This window comes from Rosa rugosa, chromosome 7 (genome assembly GCF_958449725.1).
Source record: "Rosa rugosa chromosome 7, drRosRugo1.1, whole genome shotgun sequence".
Taxonomy (NCBI): domain Eukaryota; kingdom Viridiplantae; phylum Streptophyta; class Magnoliopsida; order Rosales; family Rosaceae; genus Rosa; species Rosa rugosa.
Genome location: NC_084826.1, coordinates 35838780 through 35859522, shown reverse-complemented (window position 1 = coordinate 35859522; position 20743 = coordinate 35838780). Strand labels below are relative to the sequence as shown.

The 20743-nt window shown below is 37.0% G+C and overlaps 1 long non-coding RNA gene across 1 annotated transcript; it reads left to right on the top strand.

Annotated features, from left to right (window-relative positions):
• The first annotated feature begins 5114 nt into the window (after positions 1-5114).
• LOC133719929 (uncharacterized) lies at positions 5115-8321 on the top strand. Its single transcript, XR_009851563.1, has 3 exons — positions 5115-5293; positions 6090-6450; positions 7748-8321. It is a non-coding gene; the product is annotated as an uncharacterized LOC133719929 (long non-coding RNA).
• Positions 8322-20743: the final 12422 nt, after the last annotated feature.

The window sequence follows — 20743 nt, the reverse complement described above, 5'->3', positions numbered from 1 at the left end:
GCTTGTTTGGGGTGAATAAAATCTTTAACCTGACATTGAATTCAAATGTGCTAATGGTTTGTTGGAAACGAAAATTGAAAGGAGGACTTTTGCAAAGCTAATGGTATAGTTGTGACTGCCTTCTCCCCATTGGGTGCTATAGGAACTAGTTGGGTTACCAATCATGACAGGGGCTCTGAGGCCGCCGCTAAGGGGTTTGGAGATGTCGAATTCTTTGACGAATTGTTTGGAAACGTTGCCGTTCTGGCAGGTGTTGGTGTCGTCGAAGGTCTGGAGATGGAGAGAGATGGCTTTGTTTTTGGAAGAAGAAGATGAAGATAAACAAAGGAGGAGAGAGATGGAAGAAGAAAAGGTAAAAAGAAAAAAGAGAAAAAAAAAAGAGAGAGAGAGAGAGAAAATAAAAAAAAAGAGTTATTGAGCGTATAATAGGCATTTCGGTGTGTAAGGAATCCCTCGTCAGCACTTCACAGACAATTTGGACGGAGGCTTGACGGTAAAGACTGATTGGGAGAAATTGAGAGTTCAGGGACTTTTTAGGTGAAATTCGAAGGTCAGGGACTGAAACGACGAAACTCTATAAGTATAGGGAGTACGCAGTATTTAATCCAAACGATTTTTTTAGAGTTTCGGGTATGAAGATCATGAGTAAACAAGATTACAAACTAAAGGGGAATGTGGATTGAACTGTTATGGATGCTAGATCAAATATTCAAAACATCTAGGGCGACCCCCGGTGGTAAAATATACGGTATGAGACATGTAGATTCTCTTGTTTTGATATATGAACTAACGGGTAATTAAGTGAAGTTCATTTGGCATACATGCATTAGTTTCATTATTATTTATAAAGTGCCATTGATAACTTGTTTGTGTTATATAGCTAAGATTGACTTCAAGAGGTATGGCTCTACTGAGCGAAAGCTCAACCTTTTAGGTATTTACTTTCTTCCAGATGTTCGACACATTTATCAAGAGGACTAACCGAAACGTCACTTATGGTTATGAGACTTGAAAAAGATTATAGAAGACAAGAGCAAGTTAGATTTGAGGACGAGATGTAATTTCTCTTTATTTGAGTTTTGTTATTCAAATGTTTTATTTTTGACCATTTCTGAAAGTATATTTGGTTTTATATTAAATTTCACTTTAAATTTCTATGCTCACACCTCGGATTCGGTGTTAGGTATCTAATCTACACCTGATTCGAGGCGTGACTCTGTGTGTGTTTGTGTTGCCCCAATTTGCACCTCACAAATTGACCATGTTACATTGCCGCATATCTTCAAGGTCACTAGCTAATTAAGTAAACTTATCTAGTGTTTTAGAGATAAGCAAGGCAAGTTAAATAAATAAGTCAACAAATGGTTTCCAAAGAAACAAATTTGGAAATAAGACGGAAGCATTGACTAATGATTTTGAGGTGAATTTTAATGCCATCACAAATAAGTTGAAAACTTTTTAACGAAAGGTAGACGTAATAAATATTAGACATAATTTAATACAATACAAGATTGAAGCAAATTGAATTACATTTGAAAGGATAAGAAAACCAAAACTGCATTACAATACAAAAAAAAAAAAAAATCATCTGTAAATTACTTTTAATAGCACACCCAGCTCACTCCAGTAATGTCTCGGTCACGTGCATAGTACCTACATCTAAAACTGTTGTAGGGGTGATTTTTCATTGTGAGATCCCGTATTTTAAAGTTGGCCAAATTTTATTTTTGATCTTGGAAATGGAAAGTGGAGATCGCCACGAGTTCTTAACATTTTTTGGTGAATTTTTTGAGCTCCCAAGCTATTTTAAAGAAATTTTTGAAGTTCAAGTGAAGAAAATAGAAATGCTGACGCGGTGTATTTCGATTGGTAGAGAGGCTAACATATGGCGTGTGGAGAGGAGACTAGCTGCCATCCATGTGTGCTGATGACGTCATCATCAACATTAGTCATTGGAGTCCAAATTGTGGGAAGGCTTGGTGTGGAGTTAACATGTGGCACCAAGTGGACCATTCTTTGGTTGACACGTGATAGGAGCATTTTAATGCGACGTTTTTTCTCTTTCGTTTTTCTTTTAGAATTTATTTTCATAAATGCCTTCTATCTATGCTTACTTGTTTCATTGCATGCTTTTGATTGATTACATTGAGGACAATGCAATATTTAAGTGTGGGGGAAGGAATTTATATTTTTGTATTGAGTCATATATATTGAAAAAAAAAAATCGAAAAATGTCAAAAATAAAAAAAATTTCGTTGCTTTTGTTTTTGTTTTGAGTCTTAGGATGCCCTTTCAACTGTCTAGGATGATTCTATATCTCTGAAATTATGGCTAAAAGAGGATCACAATATTGAGATGATTTTAACATGGTATTCTTTGGTTAATTGAGCTATATGAAAAATGTATGCATGTGTAGTGGATATGGATCTTGTGACCTTGGTACAGTATATGAGCATGTTAAGATGAGTTTTGATTCATAAAGCCCATGTGAGATAATTGAGCCATGTTCCTTTTTCTTGGAGTGAAAATGAAAAATATATATTCTTAATTTCTTGGCGATGTTTTGATGATCTCATTATTCTTTCATCTTGATTGATTGCTTGCCATAGATTAAGTTTAATGGACTAGAGAATGCTAGAATTCGCTCTTGTGCTTGTTGAGACGTTATATCAATACATGGCCCTGATTCTGGAAAGGATAGAGGCACCCTAGGAATTACCACCATTGCCATATAAACTTGTGTCCGTCGTGGGACCCCCCTAGATAAGCCCATTTGAGCCTACATTAAGCCTTTTCGTTCATCACCCTTAAAATCCTTAACCATGAAGCTTAGTATAGTTACAACCCTACCCTTTGTTCTAAGAACTTAGTGGAGCTATCTTTTGAGACATACTACATGGGTTTGGCGTTAAGGATGAAAATTGAGAAGAGGTGAAAGTTCAAGTGTGGGGGTAGACTTGTCCAAAAAGAAAAAAATATGTGAAAGCCGTGAAAAATGAAAAGAAAAGAAAAAATGTGTACGGCTAAAAAAAAAGAAAAATGTATGTTTATGGATTTTAGTCCCCCATACTTAGTGATCTTGGAGTTTGTTTTGAATTGAAGGCCCACTACAGAAAAATTTGGCCTTTGTCCATTTCACTAGAGTTCAAGGGAAGTTTACATTGAAAATTTGGCCCAACATGATTACACTTGACCCTTTTATGAGCCTTTGGGGATACTTGACGTTTTGCCTTGGTGGATTTCGAAAATTGTCTCTCTACATCTACATAAGCTCTGCTAGGTTTTTAGGACACTTTGATAAATCCTTACCTTTCATTTCTTTAAACCTTGAGCCTTAGCCCCATTACAACCTTTAAGAAGACCTTCTTGATCCTTAAGATGGGACAGCCCTTGATGTGGAGATGAGTTACAAGAGTTGAATCTATGGCAGTCCATTCGTGCAAGTAGTTGGTATCCTTCATGAGATCTTTTGAAAAAAAATATTATATTCACAAAGTGCTTTTGGTTTCTTATATATGTGAGTTATTTGATTGCCTCAAAATACTTTCTCTCACATATAACTGAGTGATTATAAGCTTTTAAGCATTGCCATGATCAGAGAGAAGAAAGAGTGAATATACCTTGTGAGGATTTGAATCATACTTGTCTGAAACATGCTAAGCTTAACCCCATCACCATTGTTACAACCAAGTCCTACTTGTGTATGTGTGGATTATATGTTTTAATTAACTCTCGAATGCTTAAACATTGATTCTTGGTTGAGTGCTAATCTTGGTGTTGTGAAAGTAAGAGATTGCTGAGACAAAAAAGTTGAAGGGCAATAGAGTCATTGTATTTGTTTGAGTCTTTAAATTTTGTTAGTCTTAGTGTGTGTCTTAGTGTGATTTTGCTAAGGGACTAGCAAAAGCTAAGTGTGGGGGAATTTGATAGGAGCATTTTAATGCGACGTTTTAACTGCATTTCCCTACATTTTCTGCGTTATTTCCTTAATAAAACTCTGTTTAGGAAAGTTTCCATTCTTTGATTGGGAAAGTTCCTATTTGTAGAAAGTTTCTATTTTGTAGTTTCTATTTTTCATTTTTGGAAAGTTTCTATTTTCAGTTTAGGAAAGTTGCCATTTTTCATTTTAGGAAAGTTTCTATTTTTCTTACCAGTTTCTATTTTCAGGTACTTGGAATAAATGAGCTGAAATGAGCTCATAAATGGAAAGAGGAGCTAGAGAACGTTGGAGGGAAACAAGATGAGATACAAAGGGATGCACAAATGAGCAGAAATAAAGAAAAGAAGTTTTCCTGTTTCAACCAGGAAATCCTGTCCAGGAAAGGAAATGACTCCTAGGCTGTCCAAGAAGTGTGATCGAAAATATTGAAGTGTCATGATGTTGAGAAGCTTCTTGAAGACATTAGAAGATGACATGGCTTGAAGGTGACGCATAAAGGCCCAAGAACTCTCAAGAGAAGTTGGATTTTCGGCAAAATGGATAAAGGCCCATGGAAATTAGGGTTTGTGACGTAATGGAGATATTTTTGGAGGAATTAAATCTGATTTTGCCGTGGGAAATCATGAAGATAATGTGAAAAATCAAGAAGAAATCAAGGAAAAACGTTGGAGATATTCTAGGGAGAGTTTCAAGGGATTGTGCAACAAGAAAAAGCTCAAAACAAGTCCAGATTCGTTCCTAAATCCCCTCAATATATTTTGGACGAAAATGAGGAATAAAATCTGTATTTTGTCATGAAAATCAAGAGAAAATCAAGGGGAGACATTAAAGGAAGTCCATGGAGAGATTTAAGGAATAAAAGATTCAAAAACAAGTCCAGATTCATTCCTACAATTCCTAAAGGAATTTTGGCCGAAAATAAAGAAGAAAATCAGAATTAATTCATGGATATTCAGCAATAATATATTTGGGACTTATTTTGAAGGCTTATGATTGGTTGGATGACACACCAGGGCTTACATGGCAATTTGTGATTGGTTGAAGTTATGTGGCATTTTCTGATAATTCCTTGGAAAATAATAGAAGATTCATGAAGACTTGGAGACCAAGGCCAACGTCCCCTATATATACTCCCCCCATGCTAGACGTTTTACACACCCCCATAATTCAGAAATTTACTATATACGCGAAAGCTCTCTCCATCCTCTAGAGCAAGCCACGAAGTTCAAGCAAGGCTGAAGAAGAAGAAGAACCAAGCCGTGAGCATCATCATCCATTCTCCACCTTGAAGCTTGCTTTCGAGATTCAAGACTCCATACGTTTTATCTTTCATCCCCATCTCCATCTCACGGTGTAATTCAACCTCTTTCTTTGTAACCTTGTTTGATTTCGTTGGAATTGTTTCTAGTTGACATATATGTTTGAACAATTGTTAATTTCTGGAATTTTATGATTAATTGAGAATTTTCAGATTCATATATTGTAATTCGAGAGTTGCTTATGTGAGTTTGTTTAATTAAATTTGCTTTACAGAAAACTTTTATATGTTTATCTTATTTGGGTCGACACTTATAGGATTTGCATGTAATTGGTGCTAGGTTTAATAACATAAATCAACTTTTTGCTTTGTGTGACTTGAATCAAAAGTAGTAAAGGTTTTGGACAAAGATCGAATTTAATTAAAGAGGATTGCAATTAGGTGGACTTTTTCATACTAAGTTGTACACTTGAGTTGATAGCCTTTCTCTATGTCTAATGCGTTAAACATGTCATGATTGACTAGCTTTCTAGGGTTTGATTACATGTTTGATAGGATTGATCTAGGTGCTTTCGCTTCGGTTAATTAGCATTGAAAAGTAAAATATGGGAAATCATTTGCTTTCGAATGTTTCACATGATCAACTCCTTTCTCATGACTTAGATGAACAATATTAGGGTTTGAATCGATTTTAATCATGGTTTCGGTTTTGATCTTTGTTCTCTCATTCCATCATTATCTTTATGTTTTTGCATTTTGTTTGTTTTACTTATTTAGTTTTATTTTCGAAAATCAAAAACAAAAACCCCCCTAATTTCGTAAATAATGTTTATATTTGTGAATATCATATTTTGTTTTAATTTTAATTGTTTAATTGTTTGACAATGACAGGTGTACCCTCAATCCCCGGAATAGAACGATCCCTATTTGCTTATACTACTAACGATATTTTTAGGGTTAAATTATGCGCTTGCTTTTAGCGTATCAACACGTGTCAATCTGTACCCATTTTTTTCTCCGAGAGAATTTTTCTCTGTTCTCTCTCCCCTCATTTTTCTCTCTCTAGTTCTGTCTCTAAAACTTTGGTTGATCATAACTTTTGATTTGTAACTCCGATTCAAGATCCGTGAAAGGCTATGGATTTGCCTTGATTCTATCTTTCTATCCATGGAGGTTTGAGTTAGATCCAACGGTGATTTCTAGAAGGCTCGGTTTACGATCGGTGTTATGTGAAGTGATTCGTATTGTCAAGGTGAGTGAGTTGTGTAATATGTTTCAAATATTCTTATTTGCTACAAAAATGGTGGAAAAGTATGATTTTATCTATTTATGAAATATCTCTCTATATTCAATTGAAGCATGTCTATTTGCGAAATATGTGGAGTTTATATATATTATGTGCTGGATCTATTGTTTGATTAGTCATGGAACATGTGAAATTCTTAATTGTTTATGCCAAGGTAAGGATGTTTCACACGGTGGTATAGGGCTAGAGAAAGTCATTAGGGTTCACTTGGGGTACACTTAATTGAAGGATAATCAATAAGAAGGGATGATGCGATGTGATGAATTGATGTCTATACGATATACTACTTTCTAGCGTGTGTAAAATGACATGGCTTTACTAACATATTACATGATCTACTCACTGAGCGCGTGATTTTGCTCACCCACCCATCTCTAATCTATTTTCCAGAGAAGTACTTAGATTTTGACGAGCTGAAGTGGGTTGGATGAGCCTAGAATGAAGAGCCTAGAAGGAAGAGTTTATTTACACTCACACATCTGAGTCGGGGTTAGGTGCTTAAAATCCACCGACACTGGGTTCGGGACGTGACATTCATTCTCGCTACTCAATAGGGCATTCACCCCCATTGGGTTTAAAAATACAAAAAAATGTATATACTTCTAGCCAGTATTTGAAAACTACATACATAGGTAAAAGTAAAGATTAAATCATACATCATAGGATTAGTTTTGAAAACATTTATGCTGGCCCAGAAAACACAAACCTGATGATCGGTCCCTATGCCAACAGGGGCAGTACCTTTACCAAGATTAACATCATAACCGGCAAGCATGGGCGGATTCATATATAGGCGAGATTAGGCACTTGCCAAGACTGAGTTTTTTTTGTTTACCTTGGATTATATAGGTGGTTGTAGGCAAGCCATGTAAAAATGGTAGAAAAGGGCAAAACAGTTGAATTTGGGGAAGAAGACGACTAACATAGAGTAATTTTTATTTTTTTTTCATTTAATATTAATGATAGGCCAAAACAACGTCGTTTTATAACTAAATAGGAAAAAAAAAAACTGATGCATAGTTCAAATAGGACTCGGAGTCATCGATGTCTGCAGTCTGCTAATTATCTGCGACTTACATCGTTCTCCCAAATTCCCAATTTTGGAGAAGAACTTCCATATCTCGATCTCTTTATTACTATTGATTCACACGCAATTTACTTGTGTTTCTAGCCCTAATTACCTTGAAATTAGCAAATACTCAATCATTATTTCGTAGTATTACTTTGTTTTCTTCATTTGTAGGAAATTATAGTCAAGAGAGGAAAAAGACAAAAGAAGTAGCGAATTCGAGCAAAAAGTCAACTCCAACTAAAGTATAAAAAGTCAACTAGTTGACCATCGGGTCAACCAAGTCAACTTAGCCTGATAGCATGAAGTCCAAGTCTCAAGACCAAAGAAACACAAGTGAAGACCCAAGCCCATTTGTATTACATATTTGTATTCAAATTTCAAATTCAAAATGGATGTAATGACAATAATAATAGTGGACCACACCTCACACATATCACACATGTGGATGAGATATTTATTTGTGTTCACACTAGACACACACTCACTTACACTTTTACCCTCCGGTTTTCTTTATATTTTCCAATCTTGACCCTTGAACCCATGGGGGTATTTAAACACCTTTGCACATACATTTCACAAGCTGAAGACCCATTTTTCTACACCCTAGGCCTTTTGGCCGAATTTGGGGACTTCTCTCCCTTCTCACCTCTTCTTCTCTTCTTCATCCCCCATTCTACACATATAAGCTTGCACAAGGAGGAGACACACACATTTCCGATATCTAGGCCACCATCTCTACACCATGGCTTCATAAGGGTAGCAAGAGAAGCCATGAAGTTATGGAAATAGCTAGTGACAAGCTTTGCCTTAACTTTCATGGATTTCTCCTCTCTTTCCCTCTTCTCTCTCTCTCTCTCTCTCTCTCTCTCTCTTATTTCTTGCTTATGGTGTTGTTTGATGTGTATTGATATATACTTGTGTGTGACCTCTCATGGTTTTAGGGTTTTGAAACTCAAGTTTAGTTTTGTATGGTTTTGTTAAGGAATTAATAAAATTGATGTTTATTCATATGATTTGTGTACTCTTGCTTTAATTTATTCACTCTAGATGTATGGTTTAGGTTTTCCCCTCCTTAGTCTATGTTTGGTGTGTTGGAATTGGAATATTAAATTGGGGGACTTTATATTTCAATTTAGATTATGGCATGAGTATGGTGGAATATGCCCATTGCATATCTTTATTTCCATTTGGATTTCTTAGATTGTGGTTCTCAAATCACCCAATTTTGAGTATTATTACCCTTGATTGTCGGAATAGTATTTGGAATTGTTGGGTAGGGTAATTGTTATCACAAGTACACTTTTCGACCTTATTATTTGTGGTGATGGTTGCTAAAGTGTGTTACAATCGATTGTCGAAACTTAAAGCATTTAGTTTTGAGCACTTATGGCCCTAAGAAGGCATAATGTTTGAGACTAGGATAGGGTAGCCAAAACCTAAGTATTCTTTCTTCTTCTTGTTTTTGCTTAGGGTTTGACTACTATTTTATGACAATCAATTTATCTTTCTTTTTGACCTCTTAATGCTAAATGGAAATCCGACAAAACATTTGACACATCATTTGAATTTATCATCATCATTTCATATGATTTTAGATTTGTGTGGAGAACCTTGAATTCCATGGTGACCCATGATGCGATGCATCCCATCCTTCTATCTATCTTATTTTTATGTCGTAGTTAGTTAGTTTATTTATCATTTATGAAAATCCAAAAACATTGTGACTTTCCCACTACCATTCATTTGTAAATCCATGTGGGCGTGAGCATTACAAACCCTTTTGTATGTTTCACGGCCCTATCTAGGCCTTGCTTGGTGCAAGGCCGTTTATGTGACTTTGTGCGATGCAAAGTCATGCTTGAATGAGGCTCAGTGCCTTGTTTAGCATTTTTTTTCTATTTTTATTTGTTTGTGCAAGTGATTTTCAGTGACCTAGAACCATAGGATTCTTAGCTAGCTCGTAATCCCCGAGGTACGATAAACCGGGACTTAAATACTTCCCATCTTTGATGACCGTGTTGATTGTTACGCGATAGGCGAATGAAAAAAACGCTCAAATCAACTATTCATTGGATTCGTTTGGCAATTAAAGATTGAAAATTTGAAAGCTCTTATTTAGTTCTTCAATTATTCGATTGAGTCTTCCTTCACAAGTTCACGGTAAATTATAACTCATTCGGGATCCTATTTAAAACTCATAAAATTTAGATTAATTTAATGGTCTTTTCGTATAAATTTGCTGATTTTTTCGACTGATGTGATCCTTGAAATTGACCCATTCCCAATCAAGTAAGTTTTCTTCTTCATTTTTTTTTCTTTGCTATGCGTGTTCTATAACCTAAATTAAATAACACAAAACACAACAATATAAAATTAAGAAACAACAAAATATAAATTATTGATTTTGTAATTGTGTATTCGTATAGAGTAGAGTTGTTCTTTTTTGTTTTTGTTTTTTTTGGAATGTATGTTTGATTATGATGCTTTGATTCCTATAATTACATAGCTACTGACCATATTTATGCTACTAAACTTCATCAAATTATGCTACTGAACTTTAACACAATCCATTTATGCTACAAAAGTTCATCAAATTATACATTAGTTTATTCATTTGTATGTATTTTATTATTTTATGGCAATATCTTTTGTGCGTAAAATTCAATGATACCGGTTATGAAGAGATATTTTAAAAATCTATCGAGGCCGGAGGAGACTTCATCTTCTACGAAGAACAATGTCGATAGTGAAAGCTCAAATAAAAATGAACTTGAAGCAATTTTGGATAATCTTCCTTCAGACCCTGCATGTCGAAAGCATATCTTGGATTAAGATCCATATATTCGTGATGAAGTTCGATGACGTTATTTGCTTAAGGGTCCTTGTCCTCCTCGAAACCATGAGTTTGCCCAAATGTTAATAAGTGGAACAAAATTACGTTTTGTCCCTTCTTGGTTCGATGAACATCCTGAATGGTTAGAGTATAGCATAGAAAATGATGTTGTGCTTTGTCTATGTTGTTATCTCTTTAAACCACATCACGGTGACCAAGGAGGCGGTGATAATTTTACTTGCAAAGGTTTCTCTAATTGGAAAACTAAAAAAGGACTTCAAGATCATGTTGGAGGTCTAGGTAGTGTTCACAATCAAGCTTTACTAAATTGCCAAGCTCTAATGAATCAGAAACAGCATCTTGAGTAAGTTATTAGTCGTCAATTGGAATCCTCTAAGCATAACTATTACACTCTCTTGAATGCTTCAATTAATTGCGTTCGTTTCTTGTTGCGGCAAGGTCTTGCTTTTCGTGATCATGATGAATCTGAATCCTCTAACAATAGAGGGAACTTTCTTGAACTTCTAGAATTTCTTGCTGAACATAATGACAGTGTGAAGGCTATTGCCTTTGAAAATGCTCCTAGAAATTTACACTTAACATAACCTGTTATACAAAAAGATATTATAAATGTAGTTGCAGTTGAAACTCTTAATGCAATCATGTTTGATATGGGTCATGCACCATTTTCTATTTTCATTGATGAAGCACGAGATCATTCCATTGAAGAACAGATGGCAGTTGTTCTTCGCTATGTAGAGAACAAAGGCCAAGTAATTGAAGGGTTTGTTGGCATCCAACATGTTAAAAGCACTGATGCACGGTCCTCATTGTTTTGCATATCAACTTCAGCTAAAAATCATGTTCCAGTTGCTTCCTTTTTTTTTTCTTAGTGACAAGAGTGGTTAACATTGTTAGAGCATCATGTAAATGTCGTGATCTGCTTCGAGTGGAACAACAGAATGAACTGATGGAAGCTCTTCACAATAATGAGCTTCTAAGTAGAAGAGGGTTGAATCAAGAAACTACTCTTAAACGTCCTGGTGATACATGTTGGGGTTCACATTACGGCACCATACTGAGTATTATTTCTATGTTTTCTTCCACAATTAAGGTGATTGAAATGATTATTGAAGATGGAACATATCTTGATTAGAGAGAGAAGGTAATCTTTTGCTAGCACAAATGCAATTGTTTGATTTCATATTTTGTCTCTTTTTAATGAGACAAGTATTAGGAGTCACGAATGATTTATCACAAGTATTACAAAAGAAGGATCAAGATATTGTCAATGCTATGGATTTACTCAAGGCATGCAGGCAGCAACTACAAACAATGAGGGAAAACGAATGTGAATGAGATAATTTTCTTGACAAGGTTTATTCTTTTTGTGGCAAGCATGGTATCAAGATTCCCAATATGGATGATGTCTTTGTTGCTCAAGAGAAATCCCAACGGAGAGCTGAAAAAATAACAAACCTTCATCATTATCGAGTGTAGGTCTTTTATACTGTGATTGATGGACAACTTTCAAACTGGAATGAACGTTTTAATGAGATAAACTCTGAGCTTCTTGTTTGTGTTGCAAGTTTAAGCCCAGATAATTTATTCTCCGCTTTTGCTAAGCAAAAGTTACTTCGTCTTGCCAAATTCCATCCAAAAGATTTTTTTTGAAAGAGATGTCTTATCACTTGAAGACAAGCTTGATATTTATGTTGATGAAATGCGATCCAACAGTGAATTTTCTCAATTGAAAGGAATTGGTAGTCTTGCTAAAAAATTGGTGGAGATAAGAAAACACATGTAGTAACCCAAAAATTCATTATTATTTTCAGAGGATTTTCCGGAATTTAATTAGTGGTTATGGGACGGTTTCGTAACTCGTGGATGGAGCGGAAGTGTTTCGGGCGAATAATTATTCAGGAAGCGTCATTTAGGGGGGGGGGGGCAAAGGTTGACTTTTTATTCGTTGGGTTTTTTTCCAAAACTTCCTTCATGAAAGTCGTAAAGCACGTCGGTAAGAGTTCGTGGATATGTGGAACACAAAAATCGGAGTTCGTATGAGAAAGTTATGAGCGACTGAAAATTGGGAAAATTTTATAAATAGGAGAAAATTTCCGGATTTTGCAAAGGAGGAAAGAAATTTTCAAAATCCTGCCCGAGACCCTCTTTTCTCTCTCTTCCTACCCGAGCCCAGATTTCTCTCTCTCTCTGGTTTTCCGGCCATATCTTCCTCCTCCGGCCACCGTTTGACGTGAAACTTGTTGGGTTAGTTTTGTCTCTTCGGTGCGCAACTATTTGGGAGGTTTTGCAGCCTATCTGGCCCGTAGCCGCCGCTGCTGCAAGTGAAAAACCGAAGGTACCTCCATTTTAAGTCAACACCGATATCTTCCATCTCCGGCTACCAAAGCTCGATCCACTTAGCTTTCTAGAACCCTTTGAAGATGTTGATCATGCTCCCCAAACGGCTTGAAGAGATTTGTAGCGTGGAGGGAGAAATCAAGCTCGATCGGAAAACGGGAAAAATCCGGCAACCTCACGGTTTTGGGTAATTTTCGACCACTTCTGTTAATTTCCAAGCTTTGTGCTAGTTATGAAAGTTGGTGTACATGTTGTGAGGAAGATTTTTGGTTTATGAATTGTGGCTCAATTTTGAAGTTGATCCAGCAGTTGTGTGCGACCACTGCCGGCGGTACCAGGCGGCGTTCCGGCAATGTAAGGTGTAGTTTTTGGTTTTATATATCATCTAATCGTCGATATGAGTGTTTTGATATATAATACGTAATTTTTGGAGATCGTATGAATATGTTATGATTTTTATGGTTTCGAACCATTCGATTATTCGATCCGTGAGGATTCGAGTGTTCGATCGACTTGTGTTTTTGACATATCGATCGTAGAAGTATTCCGGAGACTTTGGGTGGTCTCGGATGTGGTTTCGCCTCTATTGGCGTCACTTTTGTGGTTTTAGTTCAAAACGGGGGTTTCGGACTTTAATCACTTTGTGATTCGTGCACGGAATCGAGACCGTATGTGTTTAAGTACTTGACAGGCTTGTGTTGAGCGGATTGCGGCGATTTGTGCTTATCTTGGTTAGCGTGTGAAGACGCAGCGGGATTCATAGGTGAGTAAATCTCACTATATTTGTTATGAGCATAATTACCATATTGTCTTGGAGTTATTAGGTTAACTATGACTATAGTTGGTATTAGTGGCATTCCTCAGTGAATGACTACGTATATATATATATTTATGTGAAATATATATGTATTGGTGGCTTCGTTGTGATGTGAACAATAATTGAAATGAGTTCATTATTGCTCGAGAATGGTGAAATTATGTATTGAGTTGTGATTGTAGAATTTCATGTGTTGAGATACCATGAGTCTAGTATGACCGTCTTAATTGAGATTTAAGATATAGTAGCTTGTGTAGAAATATCTGTGTGATGAATCGATGACATCAGTGTGATGATTGTCATGTAGAGCTTGTGTAAGAACATCTGTGTGATGAATCGATGACATCAGTGTGATGAATCGATTTGTGATGATTGTCATGTAAAGCTTGTGTAGGAATATCTGTGTAATGAATCGATGACATCAGTGTGATGAATCTTTGTGATGATCGCTATCTGTGTGATGACTGGCAAAATCTGTGTGATGACTGGCAAAATCTGTGTGATGATCAGTTTGATGATTGCTATCTGTGTGATGACCTACGAAATCTGTGTGATGATTAGTAGGATGATGGCTATCTGTGTGATGACCGGTGAAATATGTGTGATGATCAGTGTGATGACTATTTGGTAGCGGAGTTGAATTGTTATTAAGTTAACAAAGATCGAGAGGACTGCTGTGATGGTCGGAGCTACCTACGGATGTTAGAGTGTGAGGTTATGATGATTACTATGACTTGAATTGTTTGTCTTAATGTGACCTCCTGAACTAAAACTGTACGCAGGGGTTACTATGAATTATTTTGCTTGTTTTGAATTGTGATTGCCTTGTTTTCTTCTTGATTTTATTGATTTATGGTTTGATTGATCTTAAATGCCATAGTGGTGACGATTGTGCTCTGTGTGAGGATAGGAAGGTGATTCATTGTTTTCACCTTTGATGTCATGTTGATGACAAAGGTTTCCGGTGGAAAGGATTTCCAAACATTAGTTGAGGAAGTTTTGTTTGACTGGAATTTGTGTAATTGGATGCTAGGTTGAGAATCTAACCATGTGGTTTTAGTCACGAGTTGACCTATGTAAGCATGTTATGGAAGGTTATGAAATAGATAGTTGTAGTTGTGAGTTATATGCTTATGGTTGTTTAGGTTGAGGTGACTTAAGAATGTGTTTCTATTTTGTGGTTTTGAGTTTACTCATACGAGCTTTCATAAGCTTACCGGGTTTGTTGTGTGGCAACTCGATGTACTATTCAATGGTGTAGGGGTTAATCCTGCAAGACAGGACAATCGTGGTTGAAGCTGAGATCGCCTGCTTACAGTTATACGGTAGGAAGCCAATTTTGTGATTTTACCGTTGAAAAGACTTCCGTTGTAGTAGCTCTGAGGAGCATTTACTTATTATTTTGTTGTAGCAATTTAATTCGTAAACTTGTGTAATAGTTGACTCTGTAGAGTGAGTGTGTATTGACATAGTGGGTTCAGGGCATCAGTTGCACTTGGTTTAAAAAGAAAAAGTTTTCCAGGTATTCTGTATTGATGGCTAAACCATCACGCATATATAATTATGGGGTTATATATCGATTTTTATTTGTGTTTAAAAATTCGTGGCGTGACAACACAAAACACATGCATCAGTCTACAAGCTTCTAACTTTGGCTTTAGTTCTACCGGTTGAAACAGCTTTAGTGGAAAGAGCATTCTCAGCTATGAACATTGTGAAGAATCCACTTCGTAATAGAATGTGAGATCAATGTATGAATGATAGTTTGCTTGTTTACATTGAGATAGATATATTCAATAGCATTGGTAATGATGCTATAATGCGTTTTCAAAATATGAGATCGCGCCTTGGACAATTACCGTCTCATAGTTGACTGAAAACTTCTAATGTAAGTATTTTTTTTTTAATTGGAGTTAGCATTTTCAAGTGACTTCAATTATTACTTGTATATATTATTTTTTGTCTTTTTCTTTATTATTATTATATATATATTTTTATTTATATCTTACTATTGAATTTGAGTCTTGCCTTACCTTAGAAAAATTTCTGGATCCGCCACTGCCGGCAAGGAGTAGAGAGAGTGTCCATTTACACCGTATCACCTAGAAGTGGTGCCACACCGCAAAGGATGTTAGACATTATCCCGTCCATACAACCCCTCCGGAGGTTTAGGGGCCAAAACCCAAGGTAGTCGCTATACTCTGCTTACTCTCAGGTCATCACACAATATCAAAAATAATTAAAAACACGCATGACAATAGAAATATCAAATCCTTCAATTTATAAAGAAATACTGACAGCCATTCAATATTATATAAATAGTGGAAAAATCCTAATTGAGAGAGTCTTGAGTCACCCTACCTGTGTGATGACCGGCGAAATCTGTGTGATGACCGGCTGGACAATTGTTATCTGGGTGATGACCTGCGAAATCTGTGTGATGATCAGCTGGACAATTGCTGTGTGATGACCGGCGAAATCTGTGTGATGACCAGCTGGATAATGGCTATCTTTGTGATGACCGGCGAAATCTATGTGATGATCAGTAGGATGGTGAATATCTGCGTGATGACCGGTGGAATCTGTGCGATGATCAGTGTGATGATTGCTCGGTAGCGGAGTTATTAAGTTAACAATGATCGAGAAGACTGCTGTGATGGTCGGGGTTACCTACGAACGTCACAGTGTGGGGTTACGATGACTACTTTGACTTGAATTGCTTGACTTAATGTGACCTCCTGAACTAAATTATATGCAGGGGTTACTATGAATTGTTTTGCTTGCTGCTTGCATTGTGATTACCTTGTTTTCTTCTTGATTTTATTGATTGATGGTTTGATTTATCTTAAGGGCCATAGTGGTGACGAATAGTACTCTGTGGTGAGGATAGGAAGGTGATTAATTGCTTTTCACCTTTGATGTCATGTTGATGACAAAGGCTTCCAGTGGGGAGGGAATGTGTGATTCTGGAATTTGCCATAGGGCGTTAGGATGGCGTCAAACATTGCTTGAGGAAGTCTTGTTTGACTAAAATTGGTGTAATTGGATGCTAGGATTAAGGATCTGAGCATAAGGCTTTAGTCACCAGTTGACTTATGTAAGCATGATATGGAAGGATATGGAATTGATGGTTGTAGGTGTGAGATGTGTGCTTATCATTGTTTAGGTTGAGGTGACTTAAGAAATGTGTTTTGCTTTGTTGTTTTGAGTTTACTCATACGAGCTTTCATAAGCTTACCGGGTTTGTTGTGTGGCAACTCGGTGCACTATTCAATGGAATGGTGTAGGGGTTAATCCTGCAGGTCAGGGTAATCGTGGCTGAAGCTGAGGTAGCTTGTTGGCAGCAGAACGGGTAGGAAGCAAATTTTGTTGGCTTTGACATTGTTATGACTTCCGCTATGTAGCAAAACTCTGAGGAGCATTTACGTTTTATTTTGTGATGGTAATTTAATTCGTAAGCTTATTTAATATATGACTCTATAGAGCAGGTCGATATTGGAATTGTGGGTTCAGGGCATCAATATGTACTTGGTTTAAAGGGAAGATGTCTCCATGTATTTTGTATTGATGACTGAACGATCACGCATGTATAATTATGGGGTTATATATCGATTTTTATTTGTGTTAAAAATCAGGGGCGTGACAGTTTGTTATCAGAGCGTAAGGTACATATTTGGTGATAATTAGTACTACTCGAGTGATAGCCCGTCTGCAGCGGATCCCAATCTGATGCTCTTCAGTATTGATATAATCATTGGGTATGTAGGAGTGTTAGTTGTGGGTTAGAATGTAGGATATTCAGAGCATTGGTTTGCTCTGTTAGTGACATTGTGAACTTAAGTGTAGGTTCTTCGAGTTGCAGTCCTTTGAGGAATGGGAACCTCTGGATTGAACTCTGGTGATGTGCTAAGGATGGTTTTCATGAAAAACATGTATTCTTTCATACGGGCGTAGTTGTTTGATTGTTGAAGTCATGTTGTTTGACTTATATTTGCGTTTGGAGATTTTGCAATTATTAATCAAGTGTGTTTTGCTCCTTAAGTGATGGATTCACAAGGAGGCTGAGCTAGGGGCTGAGGTAGACCCCGATGCAAGGGTATGAGATAGAGGAATCAGCAGGGGCAACAACCTCAGGGACATGCGAGGGTGGTTGCTATTGGCCAGCAGAACGCAGGGGTGCAAGGTACCTTATCTGCTTGACATTAATCTTGTGTAGATGAAGTGCTTATCTGCTTGAAATTAATCTTGTGTAGATGAAGTGTGATAGTAGAGTACCGCATCACTTTGTGCTAGTGTAGTGATGGGTTTGCCTGACGTCTATAGTTAGACCCTGTGTGTGGTATCTTTTTGGGAGGGGGTGATCGTTGAGCATTGTGTATTGCGTGTTGCATATTCCACTTTTGTGGTAGTTGAAATTCTTTGCAATCTTGTGTGTGTGTGCAATACCATGTGATGAATTATGCGTCGGTTGATTTAGGCTAAACCCTATCTTAAATGTGTTTTGAAGCGGTAGGACACTGTGTGTGATGATGCATGCACCATTACTTTTATGGTAGAACTTGCTGTGGGAGTTGGTTTTGTGAAATAAATTGTGTATTGATGATTGACTTGAAGTGATGCTGTCATTTCAATTCTAGGAATGCTAGTGTAGCGTTATCAATGTGTTGATGCAGATACTGTTGATGACAGGATTCTGAATTCTTGTGTAGTCTGTGTGAAATGTTATAGTTAGCAAATTTTGGTGTAGTGCACAGGAAAGAGATTCATGAAATAATTGGATTACCCCCAAGTGGAATGGTAGAATGTACCAGGGTGACGATACTAGGTGGGGTACCCATATCCATGATTATTCAAGGCAGGTGGTGCGTTGAGATGTGGAGGCTGTTCCTAAATGCACATGGATCACTCAAAGAGCGAGTGCGACCATTGTTGGTGGTTGAATTTCATTATGTATGGTTGACTAGCTCAATGTCGTGTGGAGGCTTCGTAGTGAGGGCAATTCTTGTTGGGGATTGAGAATTGGATTTGAGCATGATTTATCCGTACTTGTTGGCGTGGTACGTGTAAATTTCGGGACGAAATTTCTTTAAGGAGTGATAACGAGGAAGACTTTGAATCTGGACATAACAGAGGATTAGAAGCATTGGTTGAAAGAACTGAGTTCCAAGGAACATTTTATTCAGATATGGAGTTCCCAGACCTTGGGATTAAGGAACATTGGTGAAGCTGGAGTCAAGGCTAAAAATAGCTATCTTTATTTTCAAAGTTTGAATAAGTAGTCTTTCTGTTTTCCTAGCCTTACCCTACAAAAGCGGGATCTGCTTTCAATTGTTGACAGACTTGACTTTTATCAGAAATAAGAATTCAACTTGGAGAAGAAATTCTTCCCAATTGTTATTTAAACTCTTATCTCTCAGGTGGATTCCTAGAGTGGCTAGTTTTTGCTCTTATCTTCTTGGTGGATTCCTTGGAGTGGCGAGCTCAACTTATCAGCTGTCCTATCTTGCCGCGGTAAGTTACTTCCAGCTGCTATATTCCGGTATCAGAGCAGATGGTTGGGCGTCGTGGTGGACGTGGTCGTGGTGGTCGCCGATTGCAAAATGATGAGTTTCGTGATCGAGACCTTGAGATCGAAGAATTAAAGAGTCAAGTGCAGGAACTTCAAGAACGTTTGGATCGACGTAATCTTCATGATACAGAAGATGAAGTGTCCAGCGAAGATGGTGATGATGAAAATCCTTTCCACCGAGCATCAAGTCGAAATTTCAGTGAAGAGGATTCTCCTCCTACTCGTCCTAGAAGAAATCGTCATCGACAACGAGATTTTGATATCAAGGTAGACATTCCGGAGTTTGAGGGTCGTTCACAACCTGATGAGTTCATTGATTGGCTTCTTACTGTGGACAAAATATTTGATTTGAACGAAGTTGCAGATCATCGAAAGGTGAAAATTGCTGCTGTGAAGTTGAGGAAACGTGCCTCCTCTTGGTGGGAAAAACTTAAGAGTCAGAGAGCTCGAGAAGGAAGAGGCAAGATAGTGACTTGGGAGAAGATGAAAAGAGAACTGAAGAGAAATTATTTGCTGGAAGACTATCGGCAAGATAACTTCCTCAAGTTGCACAATTTTAAACAAAAGGAGATGTCTGTAGAAGATTTAGTTTTGGCTAATACTCGACATGGTTTTAGTTTTATAATCTGATTGTTATATGGTGCCTGGTGAAACCAGATCACAGAATCAGAAGGGAAGGAGAGAGAAGCAGCGAAAGCAGAGAAATTGAAATCAGGAGAGACAGAGCAGACCAGAAACGTGAGAAGCGTCCTTGAATTTCTTGGAGATGAGGAGTTGGAAAGGGATGTTATTGGTGGGTTGGGTTTTTTAGTACCAATCTGGGTTTATGTTGAGGTTGCTTTGTTTGAAGTTTTGAAGTAGCTTAGTTTCTCAGGTTTGTACATCCTCTTTATTTGCATCGAGAAAGTTTTGTATTATTTGTTGGGTACTTGGGTTTTAATTTGAGGAAGAGGAAGACATATCTGGGTAATTGTTTTTCATTTCGTGTGTTGTTTGAGTTTCTTTTAATTGGTGGAAGCCTCAGATGAACAATTATTTTGATTAGGCAGTTTGTGGGTTGCTTCTGATTTTGTTCTTTACCTACTAATTCCTGAAATCTAGATTTAACTTGAATTTGTTATTTTTGAATTTTGCTGGGATTGTCCATAGTCCATACTGGTCTTGAATTTTGTATTTGGCAGACGTGTGTTGTTTTATATATGAAAAGCTCTGGTAGTGAGCATAAAGCATGTTCCTTTTGATCTTAAAGTGGTTTGTTGTTTCCTGTGATAGATGGAATCAATAGACAATGAATCGATACATGAATTCAAAGATAAGCCTTTCTATTTCAGAGATGAAGGCTCAAAAGTTGCAGCCCTGTTTCTACTATTATTCCTTTGTGGTTTATTTTATTTCTATATTGGAGCTGGCAATCTAATGGTTTTCTCCTACAGTGAGTTTCTGTTATCATTTTGGGTACTTTTTTAGGATCTTTCTGCAGTTATTTAAGTACTACTACCAATTGCTGTTGTGAACTCAGTAATAATGTGCTTTTCAATACCTCTTCTATTGGGTATATCAAGTAATTAAATTGTGTGTTTGGTTGAA